This window comes from Phaseolus vulgaris, chromosome 7, assembly GCF_051622355.1.
Source record: "Phaseolus vulgaris cultivar YP4 chromosome 7, ASM5162235v1, whole genome shotgun sequence".
NCBI lineage: Eukaryota > Viridiplantae > Streptophyta > Magnoliopsida > Fabales > Fabaceae > Phaseolus > Phaseolus vulgaris.
In genome coordinates this window covers 13,213,822-13,219,781 of record NC_143504.1, presented here as the reverse complement: position 1 = coordinate 13,219,781, position 5,960 = coordinate 13,213,822, and the positions used below count along the sequence as shown (strand labels likewise).

At 31.8% G+C, this 5,960-nt stretch overlaps 1 pseudogene; it reads left to right on the top strand.

The window, feature by feature from the left end:
• Nucleotides 1–965: 965 nt before the first annotated feature.
• LOC150025789 (uncharacterized) lies at nucleotides 966–2,327 on the top strand (annotated as a pseudogene).
• Nucleotides 2,328–5,960: the final 3,633 nt, after the last annotated feature.

Genomic DNA, 5,960 nt, shown 5'->3' with positions numbered 1-5,960 from the left:
AAAGTATCCATCACTTTTAAATTTATGCATCTTGAACATGTTAATAAGATATCCATTTGTATGAAATTGGCCTTATAATCTTGCACACACTTTTTTATTTTATAAACAATACATATGATGTTTCTATTCCAATCTTTGACGCCACATAATGAGTATCTTCTAGCATTATTTAATTCACGAGATCGAATATGGTCTAGTTCCAGACCTATAGGATTGTTACATATAATATTGAATGACTGAGTATTAAAAGTCATAAGATTAGAACGTCTTATGACTTGAGATAACCTAATTTTTTATGAGTTTTCTTTCTACTTATTTTTTTAAGCAGTGTCTCTCTATTATATCTTCATTCTGAACTTGTTATTTTCTTATGTGGGTTTTGTTCTTTGGTTGTTTTCTTCTTTTTCATATCGGGAATTCTTCTTATCTTAAAGGCATTGGAGTAACATGAGAAAACTCTTACTTAGCTATTTGGAGAATTAGTCTTGGCAACTTTTTATTGTATTTAGGATTTTAATTGGATATCCTCTTTGTTATCAATTCTTTTGAAGAATAGGATTTGTTTAGCATTACCATCTACATGAAGCTGAAACTTAAACAAGAACCGCTGAAGATAACCTAATTTCTTCTATGTGTTGAGATGGATTTGTTTATAAGTCTTATATTTATTCATAGGCTTTATATATGAAACTGTTTTGTTGAATGTCTACGTAGCTAATATGTGTATTAATATGTGTGTGGTAGGTGAGTAAATAGGTTGAATTCTTTTAGTCCAAGACTATTACATGTGGGGCTGCAGGTTTCTCCTGTTCTTTAGGCGAAAAAAAAGGTTAGACATTTTTTATTTTAGTCATTGTATGTTCATAGTTTAGGGAATATTTTATTGTTCTCAAATAAATTAAACAATGACACATTATAAGACTTTCTTTTATAGTTGAATGATGCATTGTGTTATACGACAGATTATGGATATTCGTCAAAATCGAAGTTGGATGTATGATAGATTTATGTCTGATAGAAGGGGATATAAAGATGCATTTTTAAAAGGAGTAAATGAATTTGTGTCCTATGCATGTGAAGAAACAAATTTGTCAAATGGAAAAATAAGATGTCCTTGTTCTAAGTGCAAAAATCTAAAGTTCTTCCATTTTGAAGAAGTTAAAGTTCATCTTTATAAGAAAAGATTCATTCCTAAATATTGGTATTATGGAGAAAGTGACCCAAACATATGCATAGATACTAGTCTTGAGATTTCCAATACACAGGAAGGACACCTCAATAGATTTGAGAGCATGGTTTATGATGTTGTTGGTCTAGAGTATGAAATAGATCATGATCAAGAAATGGATGACTCTCCAAGTATGAATGAGACTCCAAACATAGAAGCTCAAAGGTTTTACGAACTATTAGATGCATCCCAAAAACCATTATGGCCCGGATGTAATAATCACACTGAATTATCTTTTGCTGTTAGATTTTTTACAATAAATCATAGGGGAACATGTCTCAAAGATCTTGTGATCAAACATTAGCCCTTATGAAAGAGACACATCCTATTGGTAATCTTATTCCTAAATATTTCTATAGGGCCAAAAAGTTAGTCTCAAAACTTGGTTTAACTGCAAAAAAAATTGATTGTTGTGTTGATGGTTGTATGTTATTTTACACTGATGAAGAAATGGAGTTAAAAGAATGTAGATTTTGTCACAAACCACGTTTTCAGATACGAGGTGTTGGTAGAGATAAACACAAAGAGGTTCTTGTTAAAAGAATGCATTATTTACCTTTCATTCCTAGGCTTAAGAGATTATATGCCTCCATGAGTTCTGTTCCACATATGAGGTGGCATCATGAAAATAGATGAAAACCTGGGGTGTTGTGTCATCCATCTGATGGTGAAGCTTGGAAACATTTTTGATAAAATGTATCCTGAATATGCATCTGAACCAAGAAATGTAAGGTTAGCTTTATGTTCTGATGGTTTTTCATCTTTTACTAATTCGACTCCACCTTATTCTTGTTAGCCGATAATTATCACCCCTTACAATCTTCCTCCAGAATTATGAATGACTACTCCTTTTATGTTTTTGACATTAATTATCCCTGGGCCACATAGTCCAAAAGGTAAAATTGATGTGTATTTGCAACCATTGATTGATGAGTTAAAACAATTATGGAATGGAGTGTTGACATATGATATTTCAAGAAAACAAAATTTTATGATGAAAGCTACATTAATGTGGACTATTAATGATTTTCTTGCATATGGATTATTGTCGGGTTGGAGTACATCAGGGAGATTAGCATGTCCATATTGTATGAACTAATCAAAGGCTTTTAGATTGAAAAGAGGTGGGAAAATTTCTTGGTTTGATTCTCATAGTCAATTTTTGCCTATGGACCATTCATTTAAAAGAAATAAGGATGCATTTTATAAAAATCGAATTGAAAAGTCTCAACCTCCAAAAATTTTGACTGGGAATGAATTGTGGGAACAAGTTTGTTTTTTTCCAAAAACAACTGAAGTTAGTCCTTGTATTTGTGATGAACATGGTGGGTCTCATAATTGGACAAAACAAAGCATCTTTTGGGAGTTGCCTTATTGGAAAACCAATTTGATAAGACATAATCTCGATGTAATGCATGTAGAGAAAAATGTGTTTGATAATGTCTTCAACACAGTGATGGATATAAAAACTAAGACCAAAGATAATGTTAAGGCGAGAATGGACTTGAAGGAGTATTGTAAGCGAAAAGAACTAGAACTACAAGTTCAACCTAGTGGAAAAGTCTTAAAACCTAAAGCAAAGTTTGTTTTGTCCAATGAACAAAAAAATATTGTTTACAAATGGACTAGTGAGTTGAAAATGCCTAATGGGTATGCCTCAAATTTGCGTAGATGTGTAAACCTAAATCAGAGGAAGTTGTTTGGAATGAAAAGTCATGATTGTCATTTGTTAATGGAGATGTTATTACCTATTGCTTTTCGTGCACTTCCCCCATCAGGTGTGGAATCCTATAGCTGAATTAAGTAAGTTTTTTAACGATTTGTGCTCAACAATAGAGTGGATGATTTGTTATTAATGGAAAAAAAACATCATCATTACGACATGTAAGTTGGAACAAATATTTCCTCTTGGATTTTTCAATTCCATAGAGCATCTACCTATTCGTCTACCTTATGAAGCTAGAGTGGGAGGTCCTATTCAATACCGCTGGATGTACCCATTTGAGAGGTAATTGTTTACTTCATTTAATGTACACAATTGTATATGTTAGTTATAAGTTTAGTAGTTAACAATATGCTTTTGTATAGGTACTTGAATAGGTTGAAACGAATGGTTAAAAACAAATCCCATGTAGAGAGTTCTATTTGTGAGGCATACTTAAGCTTGGAGACTTCTCATTTTTGTTCATATTATTTTGAGTCACATGTCCAATCAATGAGAACTAAAGTTGGTCGAAATGATTTTGGAGGTCAAAATGACATTAGCCAAACAACTTTATCAGTTTTCAATCATGTTGGTCGTCTAGGAGGAACTTGTAAGAGTCATTATTTGAATGAGAAAGAATTAGTTACTGTGCATTTGCATGTCCTGCTTAATTGTGAGGAAGTTCAACCATATATTGAGTAAGTATTTTAATTTTATATCTCATTTATTTATTTTTTTTAATAGTTTTAATGTATATAAGAATGTATACAATTACAGACACTTTCTGCAATATTTGGAAGCATCTATTCCAATATAAGTAGAATTGATATTGATGGGCTAATTGCATCCAAATTTCCATTTTGGTTTCAAACATATGTAAGTATTATACACTTTTCTTCTGAATGGTTTTATTAATTATGAAAAATAATGATTTTGGGATTGTTATTTATAGGTTCATGATAGAAATAACTTAGTAAAAAATCAACATTTGCATCACTTGGCATGGGGTCCCCAAAAAAAGGTTCATACTTGGCCCATATACTTTGTCAATGGTTTCAAGTTTCACACGAAAGAATGGAGCATTGGTAAGAAAACAATCAATTGTGGAGTTTGTGTGAAGGATGATAATGAAAAATACTATTATGGTATTATTAAAGAGATTATGCAAGTAGAATACTCAGGAGAACCAACCAAAAAATTAGTGGTATTTAACTGTGAGTGGTTTGATAATACCATTAATCATGGTATAAAAGTTCAACCCCAATATGACATTGTGGAGGTTCATTGTCAAAGAAGATATTCAAATTTTGATCCTTTCATATTTGCAACAAATGCAATTCAAGTATATTATGTACCTTATCCAAAAAAAATAAAAGAAAAGGTCAATTGGTGGGTGGTTATTAAAACCAAACCAAGATGTACAGTGGATGATCGATATACATTAGAGGTTGCTTATCAAGAGTCAACAACTAATGTTAATATCACAACAAATGGGGAGCTACTTGGTCATTTGATGGATGAGACGAGTATGAGGAAATAGATGAACTAGACATGAGAGTTGTTGAGAATTCGAAAGAAAGTAAGCAAATAGAAGAGGAAGAAGAAGGTTTTTTTGAAAGTGAATTTGAGTATGATTCTGAAGATGATGAAATCTTAAATCAATATAGACTTAATGATTACTTTAATGGTAATAGTGATGATAGTGATGAGTAAATCACTTTCTTTATGATACTGTAAAGGTGAGGTTTCATTTGTATTTGTGTTCTATTTTTTCTATTATGTTTTATTGATTTCAACAATTTTCTAATTTGTTTTATTATTATTGTAGATGTCAAACAAAAATCATGGTAAAGAAGTTACTTTTTGTGAACATTCGACCAAACAACGTTCAAGACGTCCTTCACAAATTACTTGTGCTTCTCGACCAATTGCTTTCTCATCCATTGATTCATCATTCAGAACATCTCAGTTTGCAGCTCAACCTTTGGCAGTAGGAGCTTTTAGTTCAAATTCAAAACCAAATGTTAATCAATCATTCAAAACACCTCAGTTTGCAGCTCAACCTTTGGCACCAGGAGCTTCTAATTCAAATTCAAAACCAAATGTTGATCAATCATTCGGAACATCCCAGTTTGTAGCTAATTCAACATCAAATGAAATTAATTCAACACCAGATGAAACTAATTCTACATCAAATAAAACTTTTGTTGCATCAGAGTCCTATGGCAATTATGTCAAGTCAGTTTTAAACCTTGATGGGCAAGGGTATGTATATCAATGTAATCATTACTCTTAGAACAACCAAATTAATAATAAACTGTGGAATTATGATAATTTACATGTGATTTGCAGATTCTTACCTTCACACCCTACAGCTAATGGGATTGGAAATATCTTCAAAAGTCATTATACCGATCCATGGCCATCTTGGAAGAAGATACCAATTAGAACAAGAGACTTGTGGTTTGGAGAGTTTTTGGTTGATTTCATATAATTAACTTCGTTTAATTATCTAGTTTAATTTTATTATCTATGTTAGTCTTACATATAATTAACTTTGTTTCTTTATTAATGCAGAAGAAGTTTTCGATTTGTCCACCGGATCATTGGTGGGCAAGAAAGAATTTTGAAATGTGAGGTGCTGTAATCATGAAAAATAATCTAAATAAGGCTCGACAGAGAAAGATTAAGCCAAACTGGATTGGAGATAGCACATGGGATATATTATGTCAGAAATGGGCATCTGAAGAATTCCAAAAGAAAAGCACGATCGGGAAAATAAATAAAGTCTCTGGATGTGGAGGTTTTGGAGGGTCTCGTCACACATGTGGCTCTATTAGCACATCTCAACATAAATATAATATGGTAATTTGTTTTCTAACTATTTTCTTTTTATAATATCTCAATATATATATATAATACGGGAAATGTGTGAATTTTATTTTTTTAGACAAAGATGAATGGAATTCCTCCCACTATATTAGAATTGTTTTGTCGCACACACCAACGATGTAAGGACAACTCTTG